At 44.1% G+C, this 18,620-nt stretch overlaps 1 pseudogene; it reads left to right on the top strand.

Moving 5' to 3' along the window:
* The first annotated feature begins 9,849 nt into the window (after window positions 1-9,849).
* Window positions 9,850-12,791, top strand: LOC101105984 (large ribosomal subunit protein P1-like; annotated as a pseudogene).
* Window positions 12,792-18,620: the final 5,829 nt, after the last annotated feature.

Below are 18,620 nucleotides of genomic sequence, written 5' to 3'. Positions count from 1 at the left end.
AGCCCACCAGGCTCCTGTGTTCATGGACACTTCCCTAAATACAATATACAGATAACAAATTAGCACATAAGAAAATGTTTAATATCATTTGCTATTAGGGAAATGCAAATTAAAACCACAATGAGATGCAACTTTGTATCTATTAAAGTGGCTAAAATAAAAATAATAATACCAAGTGTTGACAAGGATGGAGGGCCACTGGAACTCTCCTACCTTGCTGGTAGAAATGCAAAAGAGACATAGATGTATAGAACAGTCTTTTGAACTCTGTGGGAGAGGGAGAGGGTGGGATGATTTGGGAGAATGGCATTGAAACGTGTATAATATCATATAAGAAATGAATCGCCAGTCCAGGTTTGATGCAGGATACAGGATGCTTGGGGCTGGTGCACTGGGATGACCCAGAGGGATGGTACGAGGAGGGAGGTGGGAGGGGGGTTCAGGATGGGGAACACGTGTATACCTGTGGCAGATTCATGTTGATGTATGGCAAAACCAATACAATATTGTAAAATAATAATAATAATAATAAAATGGTACAGCCACTCTAGGAAACAGTGTGGCAGTTTCTTATCAAATTAAACCTATACTTAGCATATGACCCAGCAATCCCACTCCCAGGTATTCACCCTAGATGTAAGGTATAGTTCGGGCCGAAGCAGAAAGAGGAAAGACAACCTTGTCACGCGAGTGTATGTTCCTCGGTTTTTTGTCTCGTCACAACAAAGATTTGGAGTGACGGACGTTAAAGCCCCCTTGGCGAGCCACAGCTCTCAGGTCTTGGATAGACCGTGTTATAGCTCTCAGGTCTCAAATGGACCGTGTTATAGCTCTTAGACAAATCAGTATTACAGCTCAGTGTTACAGCTCTATTTTATTTAGAAGATAGCAGGAAAATCCATCTTTGAGGCGAGAGGGTACGTCGATCTAAAGACACGAGGAGAAGAGTGCCCCAGCATGCAGGAGAGAGAGAGAGCTGGCTCTGGCTCCTCTATTTATATGTTTATTTCTCCCTGGGCCTGTCCTATGTAAATTGGGCCAGCCAGGAGTGTTGTTTGTTTTACCTGAGGTCCTCACTCCGGTTGTCCTCGGACCTTCTTTTGTTTCATTTTCGAGGGCTTTTCCCTTCCTTGTCTGTAGCCACCGCCCTGACAACCTCAACAGAAGTATGTTACCTTTATTCAGGCAAGGAGGGGCGACGACAGTCGGCCTAACGACCAGGCTGAGCACGGAGAGGGATTAGGGAGGCTCCATATTTATAAGGAGGTTTGTGGAAGCGATAAGGGAAACGTTAATCAGGCAGGATGTTTTGGGTATTCTTTAGTTGAGATGGCATTTGTAGTTGGGCAGGGGGTGATAAGTCTTCTGGGCAGGTGTAGGGGGTGGAAGGTTTCTGGACAGGGGTGATAAGTCCCAGATAGATAGAACCGGCCTGGAGCATCAGGGCGGGACCTAAAGTTCTGTTTTGTTTTCTCCGAAGTTAGATGATTCAGCAAGGGCCTTTGAAACTGTTGTTTTCTTTCCTAGGCCCCAAAGACTCCTTTATTCCAGACCCTGAAATCATAAAAAAAAATGGGGAGAAGGGCGTCATATCTCTCTGGCTACTTCCTGCTAGATAAGGGCAACAATTTTGGGTCTGGAATGGAGGATCATCCCAGGGCCCAGGGTCTCCTTTTCCTGAGATTGGGGTGAGGCTCTCGAGAAGAATGGTCTTGACCTGATCTCGAGAGATGGCCCGAATCCATTCTTGGAGAAACCTTTGAAATTGAAGAGAGAGGGTCCAAATAAGAGGAATAGAATGATAAGTACCAGTGGTCCCAGGAAAGGGAGCAACCAAGGGAGGACCTGTTGGAACAGGTTTTGAGGACTGTAAAGGTTTTCTAACTCTTTTCAGCGGCATTCAATTCTGTCTCTAAGTTCTTTGACTCTGCCCTGGACTATGCCCATTTCATTAACAAAATAGCAACAGTCTTCTCCTAGGAAAAGGTAGATCCCTCCCTTTTCTGCAGTGAGAAGGTCCAGGGCTCACTTATTTTGAAGGGCCACAGAAGCTAATGAGTTAATTTGTCTTTGAATTGAAACGAAGGACTCCACTACCTGCTCCATGTCTTCATTAAGTTCTTGGGACAGCTTGTAGTAGAAATGGGCAGAGGTCAAGATGTCTCCAATCCCAGTGCCTAGGGCTGCTGTTATGCCAGTCCCAATCAGGAGGGGGGCTATGACAGCTTATCTTTTCCTATGGGAAATTTCCCCTTAGGGGTAGAATATTTGTTCTACCTCTTCTTCTTTGAGGAATGTTAGGCCTGAGGTCAGGAAGACCAAGATGCAAGGTCCAGGGGGGTCCAACAGGAGACATGAATATGCATAGGTCCCGCAGAGAATAAAGATTCCCGGATTGGTGCAATTATTTGTCCTGTTCCAGAAAACCCAAGTGGAACAGAAGGATGGAGCAGAGTTTGTAAGACCAGTGTAGTTGGGACTAGAGTAGTTAATACAGGTTAGGTTTGAAGAGGCTGAGAGTAGGACATTGTCAGAGACTGGCCCAATGAGTTGTGTAGTTTTTTGTTGGGAAAGGGGGGTATTGTTGCCCTGTAACAGCCAGGTTGAAGGTAAAGGAATTGCTACGTGCAGTAAAGGAGACAGTGACATGCATATCCAACACTGGGATGTGTGTTGTGTGTACTGGAAGAATTGGAAGGTAGAGTTGAGAAGGCGGGTAAGGCGTTGGTTGCCAGAGGGAGGTTTTAGGAGAGCCCGTAATTGGGGAAGAAGGTCTAGGCATTTATAAAGCTCAGGGGTCGCCTGTAACCAGGAAATTATGTTCTTTATGACTTCTTCTTGTTTCTTTTCCCGATTTTGATCTAGTACCCCGCCCCCCTCTGAGTACCCCCAGTGGTTAATGGATAGAAACATATGTTTCTTCCATTTGGCTTATGGCAGGTACTCAGGAAACTCCCTCTCTTTTGTACTTTAACAGTGAGTAGGGATTTGGACTTTCCACCCCCGAGGTTCATGGTGCATGGTTTTGGAGCTGTATTATAACATGAGGAATGTACATAGGAATAAGTGTCAGAGCAGGGGCAGGGAGTAGCCAGAAGGCTGGGGAGTGCAGCAAGGATAAAGAACAGAGGAGTCATGGGGCTGTTAGCTAGGCAGTGCAGAGGAAGTAGCGCCCTAGGAGTAGAACACAGCTAGCAACGTAGGCAATACCCATGGAAAGACGAAGGATAGGTGGCCAGTCCTGAGGGAATACAGTTACTAGGCCTATAGCAAGGATTAAGATTAAGAGTGCTATTATAGTTAGAGAGACAGGGAGAGGCCAATCAGGGCAAGGGGAAAAAGGCCCCAAGTTGGTGGTTGTTTGAATCTGAGGAGGAACAGTGTTCCTTAGGATGTAGAATGATGTAGAGAATGAGAGTAAAGAAATCAATTTCGTCTGGAGTCAGGTTATAGAAGATTCCCTGGAGCCACAGTTGAGACACCAGTGTAGTCAGGTCTTTGAAGGAGGTTCCTGTCGGGGCGCTGGTCCAGAGGTCTTGTAGTAGTTGGGTCAGGAACAGTCGTAGATTGAAGAGAGTCCAGGTCATTCAGTGTCTTCTTGAATGGTTGACAGAGGTTGTCACCAGGTGAATTTTAAGGAGGTGAGCCCTGTGAGGGAGACCTGATAGGTGTCAGTTGAGGAGAGCAGCGCAGGATCAGAGGTGACCCGTTTTAGGTGATAGAGGTGTACCCAGGAGGTGACCTTCTCAAGTTTAGCTGCAGTTGGGGTAAGGAGGATGATTTTGAATGGTCCCTGCCACTTTGGGGTTAGGTCACCCTGGGGATTATCAGACAGATAGACCATGTCCCCAATTTGTAAAGGGGGCAGGGAGGCTTGGGGGTCAGGGGCAGGCAAGTTGTGGTTGACGTATTTCCAGAGGGCATTGCAGAGTTCTGCCAGCAGAGGGGAGTATAAGAAGCTTGGTATGGGAGGACGTTCAGGGGGGAGTCCGGGAGGGAGCATAGGCCTTCCATATATCACCTCAAAGGGGCTCAGCCCCAGAGGCTTTCTGGGCAAAGCCCATATTCTGAGGAGAACAATTAGCAAAAGTTTAGTCCAATCCAGATGTACTTTGAGGGTTAGTTTGGTAAGGGTTTCTTTGATTTTTCTATTCATCCTTTCTACCTTTCCTGAGGACTGGGGACGGTATGGAATGTGAATTTTCCAGGGTATCTGTAAGAATTGGACAAGTTGTTGGGTGACCCTGGATGTAAATTCTGGGCCATTATCAGACTGTAAGGATGAAGGCAGGCCAAACCTGGGGATAATTTCTGTGAGGAGGATTTGGGCCACGGTGCGGGCTCTTTTGTTTGCAGTGGGAAATGCTTCTACCCATCTCGAAAATGTGTCCACAAGGACCAGGAGGTATCTGACTCTCCAGACCAGGGGCATATGAGTATAGTCTATCTGCCAATCGTGTGCTAGGAGGCTGCCTCGTGTTTGATGGGTTGGAAAGGATGTCGGTTTAAGGTTGGAACTGGGTTTAGTACGTTGACATGTTTGACAGGAGCAGGTAAGGTTATCTAAATATTGTTGGTCAGCATTGGATATGGGGAAGTGGTTACGGAGGAACTGTTGGAGTGTCTTGGATGAGGGATGAAAAAGTGAGTGTAGAAAAGAGAGGATTTCTCTGGTGGTGGGAGGGTCAGGTGGAGTCAGAGCTAAGATGACAGGGGACTGGAGGGAAGGATGGAACAGTGCTATCTCCTTTGCCTTCTGGTCTGCAGCATTGTTGTAGGCTGATATGAGTCTTCCCTTTTGATGTCCCCTACAGTGGAGGATGGCGGCTTTGTTTGGTAAGAGTGCTGCCTCTAGAAGTTTGTGGATCAGGTCTGAATTAATAATGGGGGATCCCTTTGGGGTTAGGAAACCTCTTTCTCTCCATATTAGGACGTTTGAGTGAAGTATGTTATAGGCATATTTGCAGTCTGTGTGGATGTTAACCCTTAGATTTTTAGCCAGAGTTAAAGCTCTGGTGAGAGCTATCAGTTCTGCCTGTTGGGAGGTGGTGTGAGGTGGCAGAGGTGAAGCTTCAATTGTCTGGGTTTCATGATTGTGACAAAGGTCCCCTGGATGATGGCATATCCTGCGGCAAAGGGTGGGGATTTTTGAGAGCTGCCATCAACGAACCAGTGTGGGGTGTCTGGGTCTAGGATGGGCTGATCTGTTAAATGTTGGAAGGGGTTTTGGGTAAGATATACTGTTAGGCTGCAGCTATGTAGCAGGGAGTCTGTTGTAGAGGACATGGGTAATAAGCTGGCAGGGTTAAGGGGAGAGCAGGGGGAGAATGAGAGCTGAGGGTCGAAGAGAAAGGCATGTAGGACCTGTACCCTGGAAGGGGGAAGGGAGAGGAAAGCCCGATGTGATACTAAGTCTCAGAAGGTGTGTGAACAGACTGTTAAAGGGGCATGTCTAGAGAGTTTATTTGCTTCAAGTACGAGGGCTGTGATAGCACCCGTGGCCTGTATACAGGGAGGCCACCCCTTGGTCACCATGTCAAGCTGTTTTGATAGATAGGCTATGGGAGCCCAGGTGTCTCCAGCCCGCTGACACAGAAGTCCCAGGGCCTGTCCTTGGTTGGAATGTGCAAAGAGAAAGAATGGTCTGGTGTGATCTGGCAGGTGGAGAGTTGGCACTTGGAGGAGGCTCTGGGTGAGTTGGCGAAGAGGATTGGCCAGGGAGGAGGGATTAGAGAGGGGCTCATCCAGACATCCTTTAGTTGCCTCATAGGGCAGCTTTGCAATGAAGGAGAAGTTAGGGATCCAGATACGGAAAAAGTTTAGGAGGCCAAGGATAGACAGGAGTTCCCTTTTCATTTTTGGAAGTGGACAGTTAAGGCTTGGATTCTATCTGGGGGAATAGTTCTTTGTTGATGCGAAATGGAGAGCCCCAGGTAGGTGACGTTTGTCTGGGCTATTTGGGCCTTAGATTGGGATACCCGATAACCCCAGGATCCCAGGGGCCCAAGGAATTTGGCGGTATGTTGGAGGCAGAGTTTTCGGGTTGGGCTACAAAGGAGGAGGTCATCTACATATTGGAGGAGATGACTCAGGGGTAGGTCGAGTGTCTGTAGGTCCTTTTGTAAAGCCTGTCCAAAAAAGTGAGGACTGTCTCTGAACCCCTGGGGGAGAACTGTCCATGTTAGTTGTTGGGAAACTTGAGTCTCAGGATCTTGCCAGGTGAAGGCGAAAAGGGGTTGGGAGAGGGGGTGGAGAGGGATGGTGAAAAAGGCATCTTTAAGATCTAATACTGTGAAGTGGGTTGCAGTCGGGCATATGGTAGACAGAAGGGTGTAAGGGTTAGGGACTACTGGGAATGTTGATGTGATGGCCTCATTGACTTCACAGATCCTGGACCAGTCTCCAAGAGTTTTGTCCCTTCCTTACTGCCAGAATAGGGATGTTTGTGGTGAATGGGTAGGAATTAGGATAGAGGCTTGAAGAAGACGGTCTATGATAGGCTTAAGTCCCTTGTGGGCCTCTGGGGTGAGAGAGTATTGTTGTTGGGTGATTATAGTCGAAGGGTCTTTTTGGGTAATGTGGACTGGGGGATGATGTTTGGCTATGGATGAGTGATTAGTGTCCCAGACTTGGGGGTCTAAGGTGGGTAGATCCAAGGGAAGATCAGGGGTGAGGGATAGGAACCGTCCAGGTACCATCTGCATGCAAAATATAGCGACTGTATCGTGGGGGGGGTATAATAATAAAGACCCCCAATTTGGATAACAAATCTCTCCTTAGGAGTGCCATCAGGCACTGAGGCATTATGAGGAATGAGTGTATAAGGGTCAATTTTCCAAATTGACAGAGTAATGGAGGGCTGATTTTTGCCCTTAGGGGAACTCCAGAGACCCCCTTGATTGTGAGTTCTGAGTCTTGAGTTGGGCCAGAGTAGGACGTTAAGAGAGAGGAAGTGGCTCCAATGTCTACTATAAAAGAGGTCTTTTTTCCAGCCACTACTCCGTCTACCCTAAGTTCCAAGCTCATGTTTGGGACACGGGCCAGAGGTCTGGAACCCAGGCCCCATCATTGGAACAACTTTTGTAGGGTTGGGCTGGGGTTCTGGGGAGAAGTGGGGATTTCCCCAGAGGCGCCAGGGCGTCCCTGTGGACATTCCACTCTCCAAGTCTGGGAAGTGGGGACCTCCTCAGGGGTGCCAGGGTGTCCCTTGGGACAGTCCATCTTCCAGTGGCCACAGGTTGGGCATGCTTTTGTGGGAGCCATGAGTTTGGGCATGCCTTTGCCCAGTGTCCTGACTGGTTGCATTGGAAGCAGGGTCCAGGGAGGGGGTGTCCTAAGCCCTGTTCTGGGATGACTTGGGCCAGGCATATTTAGCTTTTCTCTCATATTCTTTTTCTCTCCCAGCCTCCTCCTCCCTATTATTGAACACCTTGAAGGCTATATCTAGAAGGTCTCTTTGAGGGGTCTCAGGGTCCTTTTCTAGTTGTCGAAGCTTGCGTCTGATGTCAGGGGCGGAATGGCTGATGAACGTGAAGGTAGAGTAATCCAGCAGGGGTGGTGATATCTAGGTTGGTATACTTCTGGACCGCCTCTGTGAGGCGTGCCAAGAATAAGGCTGGATTTTCGTCTGCCCCTTGGGTGATTTCTCTGACTTTATCATAACAGACATGGATATGAGTATTTTTCTGCATTCCTTCTAGAATGCAGGTAATCATATGGTTGAGTCTCCTGATACCTGGGTCACCGGGCTGGTAAGTCCAGTGGGGATCTAACTGAGGCATCGCCTCTTCAGCAACTGGCCTATCCCGGTCTTGGTTATGTAAATGATCAGCATGGGCTTTTGCTGCTTGCCAGATATGGTCTTTTTCGTCAGGGGTGAGAGTGGCATTTAGGATATAATATACGGCACTCCATGTGAGGTTATAGGCCTGGGAGAGTCTCAGGAATTCTTTTCTGTATCTGGTAGGATTTTCAGAAAATGATCCTAACTTTTCTTCTATCTGGCTCATATCTGACTATGAAAATGGCACATGGACTCGGGTGGGGCCCTCTGGTCTTGCCACCTCTCTCAGGGGAAACATGTGTTGGGTATGTGACCATGTGGTTGGGGGGGGGGGGAGGAAAGGGGAGGGGGAGTCAGGGAGATGGGGTAGCAGGGTTGAGGGGGAGTCAGGAGAGGTAGAGCCAGTAGGTGAGTTGGATGAAGGGGAAGGAGAGGGTTGGCTGGGTGGCGGGTAGGGAGAGGGCTTGTCCACGGAGTCAAACTCTGGGAGTGTGGAAGGAGTCAAACTCTGAGGGTGTGGAAGGTCGCAGTCTACGGTTAGTTGAGGAAGAAGAGCCCTTTTGTTTGGGAGGCAAGGTGCATAGAAGGACCTCGTGGGTGGAGCAGGCCTTGCATAGGGAGGGCCTGCTCCGAAGGGCCCAAAAGGCTTGGGCATATGGGACTTCCGACCACTTGCCATTCCATCTAAGGAAGTCGGTGCGATTTTGAAGAATGTTAAAGTCAAATGTGCCGGCTTAAGGCCAGCGGTCCTGATTGTCTACTTGGTATTGAGGCCAAATCTGTGTACAGAGTTGTTTTAAATGGTTAGCTTTGAGTTCAGTGAGTGAGAGTGGTTTGAAATTTTTGAGAACAACAGGTCAGAGGGGAATCTTTTGGGACGGATTGGCCAGACCCTATAATTGAAAGGCAAACATAGGCTCCCATTGAGAGTTCGAGTCATCATCACCCATAGTCGCAATAGGAGTTATGAGAAGAGAGCTCTGTGTCGAGGTGGAGCGTTCCCCACCTTTGCCTACAGAGTGGCCCTGGGCTGGAGGTCCCCAGGACCCGGAGAGGACTGAGTTCTAGGGCGCCTCTAGAACACCATCCATATCTTACCTTAATCTAGGGGCTGGCTTGAGTGGAGTGTTGCATGTAGAGCAGTCGAATGGTAAGAGTTCCCCATTCCAGAGGTCGTCAGAGAGAGAGAGAGGGAGAGGGGGTAGAGCCAAGGCCTGGGGGTACACAAAGCATCAATAAAGCCTTACCCCAAGGCTTGCACCGCTCACGAAGGCACTAGGCATCCCCGAGGGGAACTTGAGCCCTGGCAGAAAAGTGAGCTCGGCTGGTGTTCACGCTCCCAGACTCCAGGAAAAGGGAAAACAATGAGAGGGAGGGAGAGTGAGAGAGAGTGAGACGAATGCCTCGCCCCTTCCCAGGTTTCGGCACCAAGAATGTAAGGCATAGTTGGGCCGAGGCAGAAAGAGGAAAGACGACCTCAACAGAAGTAGGTTACCTTTATTCAGGCAAGGAGGGGCGACAGTCGGCCTAACGACCAGGCTGAGCACGGAGAGGGATAAGGAAGGCTCCATATTTATAAGGAGGTTTGTGGAAGCGATAAGGGAAACGTTAATCAGGCAGGATGTTTTGGGTATTCTTTAGTTGAGATAGCTTTTGTAGTTGGGCAGGGGGTGATAAGTCTTCTGGGCAGGTGTAGGGGGTGGAAGGTTTCTGGACAGGGGTGATAAGTCCCAGATAGATGCAACCGGCCTGGAGCATCAGGGCGGGACCTAAAGTTCTGTTTTGTTTTCTCCGAAGTTAGATGATTCAGCAAGGGCCTTTGAAACTGTTGTTTTCTTTCCTAGGCCCCAAAGACTCCTTCACTAGAGAAATGAAGATTCACATTCACACACACACACAGAAAAAAACCTGTACACACATGTTTATAGTTGCTCTAGTCATAATTGCTCAGAATTGTAAACAACTCAGAAGTCTTTGGATGGATAAGCAAACAGAAGTATGTGTATACAATGAAATACTGCCCAGCAATACAAAGGAATGAACTACTGATACAAGTAACAACTTGCATGAACCTCAAGGGTATTATGCTGAATGAAATAAGGCACATTCACCAGTTACCTGGTATGTAAGATTCCAAATGTATGACAGTCAAGAAAAGGCAAAACTAGAGAGATCAGATCATTGGTTGCCAAGGACTAAAAGCCAGTGGAATATGTGATTACAAAGGAGATGCATGAGGAAGATTTTTGTGACAATCGAACACACTGTATACTGAGTGTGGTAGGGGTTGCATGAATCTATACTTGTATTAAAACTCTTAGCACTGTCCCTCAAATAAAGTACGTGGAGGGAAAGAAAAGGCCAGTATTGCATAACTCAAACAGAACATCTACCAGCTGGATTCAGCCCATGAGCTATGAGGTTTTAACCTCTGCTCTTTAGTTTGGAGTGCTCATACTAAAATAGAGGACCTCAAAATAATCTATGGTGTTAGAAGTCAGGATAGTTATTTCCTTTGGGGAAGAGGGGTGGGTAGTGACTGACAATCCATATGAGGGCTTCTAGGGTGCTGATAATGTTGTTTTTTAATCTGAGTGAATTAGGGTAACCAACCACCTAGTTTGTTCAGAACAGAGGGATTTCTCAAAATACAAATCTTTCAGTGCTGAAACCAAGACACTTTTAAGGAAATTGGAACATTTGGTCACTCCAGTGGGCATGTCCACTTTGTGAAAATTCATTGAGCTGTATTGAGCTGTGATTCATGCATTTTTCTATACGTGTGCTATAAAATACTTTGTACTGAGCACAGATGAGATCTTGTTAACACAAGATACACTAGAACTGTCATTTACGGTAGCATAGACTTAATTCAGCTTAAAGGTTACATGATCATTTTTCTCAGTCATGTCATAGAGATAAAACTGTGGTAAATTAAACTTAGATATTTTTTCACATGAACTGCTTTTTACACATAGCAACATTTTCCTTCATATATACAAGTAATTTCTAAACTTAGACAGGACTTTAGATTTTTTCCCCCCTATTAAAGTTCATCCTGCTTCTGCTCTTATTCTATTTTACTGAAATGTATCTTTGGATTTGGAAATTTAATATCTTAGCCTGGACCTGCATGATATTTTGCATGCTATTTAAAGGTATGAGGACTTCCCTGGTGGTCTAGTAGTAAAGAAACTGCCTGCCAATGCAGAGGATATGGGTTCCATCTCCAGCCTGGGAAGATTCCACACGTTGAGAGACAACTAAGCCAGTGCACCACACCTACTGAGCCTTCCAGTCACAATCACTGAAGCCCATATGCCCTAGAACCCATGCTCCACAACAAAGAGTAGCCCTCAAAATAAGCCCAGGCACTGCACAGGAGAGTAGCTCCTGCTTGCCCCAACTAGAGAAACCCCACTCACAGCCAAAAATAAATAAATACACCCCAGGTTTAAAAATGGATGTGAGAGTTGGACCATAAAGAAAGCTGAACTTGAAAGTGAAGTCGCTCAGTCATGTCTGACTCTTTGTGAACCCGTGGACTGTAGCCTACCAGGCTCCTTCATCCATGGGATTCGCCAGGCAAGAATACTGGAGTGGGTTGCCATTTCCTTCTCCAGGGGATCTTCCCAACCCAGAGATCGAACCAGGGTCTCCCACATTGCGGGCAGACGCTTTAACCTCTGAGCCATCAGGGAAGTCCTAAAAAAACCTGAGCACCAAAGAATTGATGCTTTTGAACTGTGATGTTGAGGAAGACTCTTGAGAGTCCCTTGGACTGCAAGGAAATCAAATCAGTCAATCCTAAAGGAAATCAATCCTGAAAATCCACTGGAACGACTGATGCTAAAGCTGAAGCTCCAATACTTTGGCTACCTGATGGGAAGAACTGACTTATTGGAAAAGACCCTGATGCTGGGAAAGATTGAAGGCAGGAGGAGGAAGGGGTGACAGAGGATGAGATGATTGGATGGCATCACCGACTCGATGGTCATGAGGCTGAGCAAACTCCGGGAGTTGGTGATGGACAGGGAAGCCTGCCATGCTGCAGTCCATGGGGTTGCAAAGAGTTGGACACGACTGAGTGACTGAACTGAACTGAGATTTAAAAAATAAAAGGTATGAAAGAGCTTTCATCCACCAAACTCTATCCCCTTCACCCAACCTTGACATCATATATCAAAACCACCACTTTTTTCTGAGTAGCCCTTTCCTTGTTGACCCACCTACCAAGAGAGTTCTGAAGCCTTAGAATACTTCTGTTGTTATAAATTCAATTAAATCTTATTAAAAGTACTTGGGAAATATATGTACCAATTAAGGAGATTTTATGGTTAAACAAGTGTAGTGGCCATGTGACACGTCACTTAGAACTACCACCACCCCCATCCCTCACCTCTTCATCTCCCAGTTTAGAAAAGAGACACTTATTCCTGCCTTGCTTAAGGTTATTCCTAGCTGCTGGAAATATTGGTTGCTGACCACTCATGACTGAGTACTTCCTCAGAAATTGTCCTGCGTTGCCCTTTCCTCTGCTGCTGCTTAGGTGCTTGGTCCTTCTGAGGAAGCCAAGACCATTTTGTGGTGAGAACCTCACTTCATCTGGGTGACTAGCACTGCTTCAAGCAGCCCCCATCTAGCACTTGCCTGCACTGTGGCCTCCACCTTGGAGCTCACCTGCATCTATTCAGTCCTCATCCTGTGTGGCGATGAGGTGAGGGTCAAGGTCACTGAGGATAAGATCAATGCCCTCATTAAAGCAGCCAATGCAAATGTTGAGCATTTCTGGCCATGCTTGTTTGCAAAGGCTTTGGCGAATGTCAACACTGGGAGCCTCATCTGCAACGTGGGGGCTGGTGGACTTGATGCCAGCAGCTGGTGCTGCACCCATAGGAGGTCCTGCCCAATCCACACTGCTGCCCCAGCTGAGGACAAGAAAGTAGACGCAAAGAAAGAAAAATTTTAAGAGTCTGATGATGACATGGGCTTTGGTCTTTTTGACTAAACTTCTTTAGTAACACATTCAATAAAATCCTGAGCTCTTTGCTGCTAAAAAAGAAAGAAAGAAAGAAATTGTCCTGTGTTGAACCTGCCTTGCTTAAGGTTATGCCCCCTTCTCAGGGGCAGCCCACATGCAGTGGTTGCTCAGTGAAAGTCACAAAGGCCTAGTTCCTTTGCTTCATTTCAGAGCACTTATGAAGGACTATCTTACTCTGTGAGATTACAACCTCAAATTGCACCTTTTTCCTCTCTATCCAATCTTTTTTTATATATAAAAATTTTAAAAATTTTATTTGCATATAGTTGATTTACAGTGTTAAGTTTCAGTAGTACAGTAAAGTAAGTCAGTTACACGAATATACACATCCACTCTATTTTAGATTCTTTTTCCATATAGGTCATTACTCCTCACTCCTTTACAGTTGTTCCCCAAAGCAGTCCCCAGTAATCCACCTATCCACAAATCTCAAACTCAGAGTGTTTCCCAGGGAAACTTGGGAGGAATTCTAAGATGGCGCTCATGATCTTCACCCTCTGGAATTCACGTCTCTGTATAATCTTATCCCTTTGAGTGAGTAGGGCCTGAACTTGTTTCTCACCAATGGAATACACCAAAGTTGATGGAATGTCACTCCTATAATTAGATTACAAGGTAGATAGGAGTGCTTCATGCAGACATACACTAGAGAGATTCTTTTGCTGGCTTTGAAGTAACTGCCATGTTGTGAAAGGGACTATGGAAAGAGCCATATAGCAAGGATCTACCAGTGGCCTCTAGGAGCTGAGAGAAGCTCTTGGTAAATAGCTAGCAAGAAAACAAGAACCTCAGTACTACAATTGTAAGGAAATGAAGTCTGCCACCATTCTGAGAAAAGTGAATCTCTTCCTAGCCAAACCGTTGGTGAGACTGGCCAACACCTAGATGGTAGACTAATGAGACTTTGAGCAGATTATCCAACCAAGATGAGCCCATTCTCCTAACTCACAGAAACTATAAGATAATAAATGGATGTTGCTTTAAACAGTTAAATTTGTTACACAGCAATAGAAAACTAATACATACACCTTGTAGAAAGGAAGGTATGGAGACTGACAATCAGTCAAGGAAGACTGGAGACTGACAATCCTTCATGGTGTACAACATTTGATTTTGAAACTATGTAACTTTTGTTATAGATATCTCAACTTGTAGGGAAGATCTTTTGTTGAGGATTCTTTCTTTTTTTGTAGGAGTGAGTACATATAGACCTCAAATTCCCTAACTATCCTTCCCCCTACCTTCCCCCCAATAACTATAAGTTTGTTCTCTAAGTCTGTGTCTGTTTCTGTTTTGTAAATAAGTTCATTTGTATAATTTCTTTTTAGATTTTGCACAAAAAGGAGGATTATATTTTTAATTAGGTAAATGGATATCTGCTCCAGAATGAAATGAAATTGAGACATTCTAAAATTTTTCAGTATCTAAATTTGTCAAAACAGTCAAAGGAATTAAAAGTAGAGATAACTTATTGGACAAGATTTTATCTTATAAAAACATTAGTCAAGGAAATGTACTCTGAATGGAAGAAAAAGACAGAACCTATGAATATATTTGAGTCAAAGTATATATCCATTTCTAATAAAAAATATTAGTATTGAGAATGTCTTCCATTTAGTAGAATTTTTTTTTCTTCTGTGGAGGGTGTTTTCTCATATAAAAACATTGTGATGAGAAGAGTCAATTGAAGATGTTTGCCATTTCAAATTTATAAAAATTTGCAACTATGAGACAAACTGCAGGCAATTTTATGAAAAATGCAACTTTGAAACAAATTGCAGACAGTTTTATTTAAAAAATTAAAATATCACAACCATATGGAAAAATACATTTTCAGAGAAATATTGACAGTGTGATGTTAGAGACAGGTGTGGCTCAGAAACCAATTAAAGTATGTGGATATATACCAAAAATTCTTCTGCTTGTATTACTTTTTAATGTTCAAATAATTAATACAAATAAGTGTTTTTGCTTTAATGTGAAATGACATATGTTTTTACTTTTAGAAAGAATTTTATTTTTGAAATTAGTTTTTAACAGTACTGTTTTACAGTCTACCAATATAATAAAGCCAATTTGTTGATAAATAGGTAAATATTTCATATCTATTGAATTACTTTAGTGCCTCCTTTCACTCTCTAAAGTATCCCAGTCTAGTTAATATGGTCTCTAAGGCTTTAGGATCTTTCCTGTTTGTTTTCATCCCTATCCTTTAGCATAGCAGTTTCTATAACCCAGATCTCATGTCATATGTAAATTTCACCTTCTGCAAATATAAAAGGGTCACTTATTTGGGTCACTTAAGCTACCCATTCTTTTTCACATTCAAGTGATGTGGAAAGTTTAGAGATATAAACAGGTTCTTGTTTTTGTTTTCTGGGAGGCCACTTTATGCCAATTAACTCATTAACAAGTCCCATGAGTTGCCTCAGAAAACAATTGTTATCTCCAAGTACATGTGAGTAAAGCAATAAGAAAAGAACAAGCAAAAGAAAAAAGCCTACACACATATAAGAACACACACACACACAGAGATAGCAGCCCTAGCAAATAGTAAATGATTCTGATGGGGAAAAAAAAGCACCAATGTTGTGAGGGCAGGTAAGTAAAGCCTATAGGAACCCTAGACACCTTTGCACTGGTCCCTGCAAGGGAAGAATTTATGCCATTCTTCAGGTTACAGTGCCTCAATACCTTCAATGTCAGTCCTTAGCATTAGGTCACCATTGTAGAAGAAACCATTTCCCCCTATTTACTAATAGAACTCTTAAATTTTAGCCAGCTAGATGGCTATCCAGCAAGAGACTACATTTCCTCATCTCCCTTGACACTTGGAATGGCCAAGTGACTAAGTTCTGAAAAATCAGTGTGAGCCATTCCACATATGACACTAAAATGGAAAGTTCATGTTCTCTTTTGGCCCTTTCCCCCATCCTGCTGGCTAGGAGATAAAAGATGAAGCAGCCACCTTGGACTCAGACACGGCAGAGCTTCTTTACCAGCCCTGGACCACTTACCTCTACGCTGTTAACATGAGAAAAACCAACTTCTATCTAGTTAAACTACCTGTGTTCAGTCTTGAGTCTCTTTGTTACAGTACCTGCACCCTCCTTAATAAAACCATGCTGAGCTGAACTTGCAAAATTTTAAAAGTACACACTGAGTCACTACAATATGAGGAGACAGACCACTGGGACAAAAAAGAAAGTCCAGCATAGAACCAAACACATAGAGAAAATTAGTACAAAATCAAATCAGTGCAGTAAGCATGGACATTGTTTTTTGAATGAATGGTGTTGATACAAGCAGGTAGCTGTTACTACAGAAAAAGATAAAGTTCAATCTCTTCCTCACACTATAAGGTGGGTTAAAATTCTAAGTGGAACAAAGAGTCAATGGATTTACCCTTTGAGCCAACAGCTTTATTTATGCAAATTTATTCACAATAAAGACACTCCTGTACTTTATGGATAATGTATGTACATTTTCTCATTGTTTATAATAGCTAAATACAGGAAAAAACTTAACTATCTATCAATAGGGGATTAAATTTTAAAAACTATAGTATACAATAGAATGCTATACTATATATGAAGTTGTAAGAAAGAATGGGAAGCTCTGTAAGCACTGATATATCTTCAGGATGTACTTAGGTGAAGAAAGCAAGATGCAGAATAGTATATAGTAATAAGGTACCTTTTGTATAAGTTAGGGGAGAAATTAAAATATATATTTATTTTTGCTTATGTCTGTATGAGAGTGAAAGCGAAAGGAAATGTCACTCAGTTGTGTCCAACTCTTTGCAACTCCATGGACTGTAGCCTGACAGGCTCCTCTGTCCATGGAATTCTCCAGGCCAGAATACTGGAGTGGGTAGTCATTCTCTTCTCCAGGGGACCTTCCTAACCCAGGGATCGAAACCAGGTCTTACATATTGCAGGTGGATTCTTTACCCTCTGAGCCACTAAAAAACACTAAAAGGACATATCAGAAACTAATAAAATGGTTAGTTGTGAGAGTGGAAAGAGTGGGGTAGATGGGAACAGGAATGGTTATGTGAGTTCTAAATTTGAGTATTATGTAAGTAATATTTCAGCTCACACACTAGCAAAGTGATGCTCAAAATTCTTCAAGCCATGTTTCAACAGTACATGAACTGTGAACTTCCAGATGTACAAGCTGGATTTAGAAAAGGGAGAGGAACCAGAGATCAAATTGCCAGGATCTGCTGGATCATCAGAAAAGCAAGAGAGTTTCACAAAAGCATCTACTTCTGCTTCATTTACTATGCCAAAGCCTTTGACTGTGTGGATCACAATAAACTGTGGAAGATTCTGAGAGAGATGGGAATATCAGACCACTTCCCTGCCTCCTGAGCAATCTGTATGCAGGTCAAGAGGCAACAGTTAGAACCAGGCATGGAACAACAGACTGTTTCCAAATAGGGAAAGGAGTACGTCAAGGCTGTACATTGTCACTCTGCTTATTTAACTTATATGCACAGTACATCATGAGAAACGCTGGGCTGGATGAAGCGCAAACAGGAATCAAGATTGCCAGGAGAAATATCAATAACTTCAGATATGCAGATGACACCACCTTTATGGCAGAAACGAAGAAGAACTAAAGAGCCTATTGATGAAAGTGAAAGAGAAGACTGAAAAGTTGGCTTAAAACTCAGCATTTAGAAAATGAAGATTATGGCATCTGGTCCCATCATTTCATGGCAAATAGATGGGGAACCAGTGGAAACAGTGACAGACTTGATTTTGGGGGGGGGGCCTACAAAAGCACTGCAGATGGTGACTGCAGCCATGAAATTAAAAGATGCTTGCTCCTTGAAAGAAAAGCTATGGCCAACCTAGACAGCATATTGAAAAGCAGAGATGTTACTTTGCCAACTAAGGTCCATCTAGTCAAGGCTATGGTTTTTCCAGTAGTCATGTATGGATGTGAGAGTTGGACTGTGAAGAAAGCTGAGTGCCAAAGAATGGATCCTTTTGAACTGTGGTGTTGGAGAAGACTCTTGTGAGTCCCTTGGACTGCAAGGAGATCCAACCAGTCCATCCTAAAGGAAATCTGTTCTAAATATTCATTGGAAGGACTGATGCTGAAGCTGAAACTCCAATACTTTGGCCACCTGATGCAAAGAACTGACTCATTTGAAAAGACCCCGATGCTGGGAAAGATTGAAGGCAGGAGGAGAAGGGGACAACAGAGGATGAGATGGTTGGATGGCATCACCGACTCAATGACCATGAGTTGGAGTATACTCTGGGAGTCGGTGATGGACAGGGAGGCCTAGCATGCTGCAGTCCATTGAGTTGCAAAGAGTTGGACATGACTGAGTGACTGAACTGAACTGAACTGAAGTAATAATTATTACTATTATCAAGTATTAATAAGAATTATTATATAAGTAAATGTATTATTTGCATTTTGAACTATGCTGATATATTACTTATTTTAAACAAACAAATATAAATTTCAAAGAAAAAAAATAAGGGTGAGGAAAAATGGCAGAGAGGATCAGCAACAATGAGATCACAGCATGCAATGAATTTTTATTGAATCATTTAGCCATTTGGTCATGTACAAAGATAGCTGTATGAACAGAGAGAATTGATAAGGATCTTCAAATGGCTTCAAGTGGCCACCTTGCTTAGATTTCCGGGTACATTGAAACTAACAAGTTCTTAAATCATTTAAGGCAATGTTGGGTAAAATTTGGACAACCTTGGCTAACTAGGGAGTTAGAGTTGTATTAGGTGATTACCTAATATTGTGCAGAGGAGA

The sequence above is a fragment of the Ovis aries genome, chromosome X (genome assembly GCF_016772045.2).
Source record: "Ovis aries strain OAR_USU_Benz2616 breed Rambouillet chromosome X, ARS-UI_Ramb_v3.0, whole genome shotgun sequence".
NCBI lineage: Eukaryota > Metazoa > Chordata > Mammalia > Artiodactyla > Bovidae > Ovis > Ovis aries.
This window is presented reverse-complemented; position numbering and strand designations above follow the sequence as displayed.